The sequence below is a fragment of the Tasmannia lanceolata genome, unplaced genomic scaffold (assembly GCF_043159265.1).
Source record: "Tasmannia lanceolata isolate RefF3 unplaced genomic scaffold, GAP_Taslan_0.1 ptg000002l, whole genome shotgun sequence".
Classification (NCBI taxonomy): Eukaryota; Viridiplantae; Streptophyta; class Magnoliopsida; order Canellales; family Winteraceae; genus Tasmannia; species Tasmannia lanceolata.
In genome coordinates this window covers 44,144,610-44,146,202 of record NW_027518679.1, presented here as the reverse complement: position 1 = coordinate 44,146,202, position 1,593 = coordinate 44,144,610, and the positions used below count along the sequence as shown (strand labels likewise).

Sequence of the window (1,593 nt, the reverse complement as noted above, 5' to 3'; positions counted from 1 at the left end):
AAAACCTTGTGTATTAGAGAATGAAATTAAATCAAGATCAAATATTCTGAGATTAGAAGATTTGGTTTGATTAGGGTATATTGGTTGGTTGGGTTTGATTAGGCAAGTGAGTTTGTGCAAAAGTTTGCTTTGTATAGCCTATAGCTCCATGTTGTATTTGGATAATAGCCTTAAATTAGGAATGACACCCTTTTTAGCTTGTCTTACGAAAAGCTAAAGCAAACAAAATAAAATAAGATAAACTGACATGTTGCAAACTGCCTAAATTTATGGGTGTCAGTACCAATGAACTCTAGTTAATTCTCAGTCACATCAGGGCAGATATCATTTATAGGGCAGTCATAACTAACAGAGTTCGTTAACTTTTATGCTTTTGGAGTCAAGGGTTGCTTCTCCACGCCTTCGTAAGTTAACGGAAACTGTTTTGTTAGGGGGGGGGGGGGGGGGGGGCGGGGGGGTGTGGAAAACCCAGTAAAATAGTTTGAAAAACATTCATTCAAGCCCCTCCCTTGTATTTCCTTTTCTTTATAAATGCTTTTCACCTAGACCAAACATCATCTTATATGCACCCACCTTCCTTTGCCAGAACTAAATTTTCCAGCCCAAAAAGAGCTAAAACCTGAAAAGGGTCTCTCTCTTTTACTCTTGTTTCTACAAAGTAAATAGTTCTTCCAATTCAGATCCTTGAAAATTCATCAAGAAAAAGCACCCCATAATGAATCTTCATGGTTGCCATGGTCTTCCTCTCTGTGTCATTTCTGGGATCACACATCGATTCCCACTCTCTAAGGAGTAACCATCTCTCTTTCTCTCTATTTGTTTCTCCCTCTCTCTCTCTCTCTCTCTCTGTTTGATATATTTTTTTTTTATGTTTTCATGTTGTGCAGGATTGCAGATCATGATAGAAGGAGAGAAGCCATGAAAAAGAGGAGATCTAGAGATAAGGTGTTAGAGAAGGAAAAGAAAGGGGGAGTAGAAGATCTGGAGGTGTATTATATTCTTTGTGCAAGGGCAGCTTAGGATATAGGAAAAATAGTGTGTAAATTTCTTGTCTCTTTCTAAATTTTTATTGGAAAATTAGAAGTGGGCTTTGTGGACTAAGATCTTCTCTTTTACAACCATACAACGAGGAAATTAGTATAGGTTATTGATATTTGCACTACTATGCTTGGATAATTGCACTAACTCAGCTTGTCTTTTCTTGCTTAATTTGTTTTTTTGAGCATTTTTGGAGAGGGGAGTGATAATCGACTCCCATATAACTTAAATCGACCCACCATGTGTCTATCTCTCTCCTCTTTCTCTCTCTAACCAGAGGAGAGAGAGAGAGAGAGAGAGTCGATTTAGGGAAATGATATTTTGGATAAAATCCATCCCCCTCCCTCCCCCCCCCCCCCCCCCCCCTCCTCCCCACAGGCAAAGAAAAACGTTAAAGGGGCTGAATTTATCCTCAAGCAGTGAACTACTCTCACAGAAACCGTTAAAGAGGGGGATGTTATCTGTTTAAGGGGATATCAGGGCCCTCGATTTATCACTGCCCTTTTGGAAATTCTGATTACCATTTGACAGCTGGTTAAGTAGTAAAAAGACAAG

At 39.2% G+C, this 1,593-nt stretch overlaps 1 long non-coding RNA gene across 1 annotated transcript; it reads left to right on the top strand.

The window, feature by feature from the left end:
* Window positions 1-383: 383 nt before the first annotated feature.
* On the top strand, window positions 384-1,162 carry LOC143885310 (uncharacterized). Its single transcript, XR_013253198.1, has 2 exons — window positions 384-792; window positions 888-1,162. It is a non-coding gene; the product is annotated as an uncharacterized LOC143885310 (long non-coding RNA).
* The last annotated feature ends 431 nt before the right edge of the window (window positions 1,163-1,593 follow it).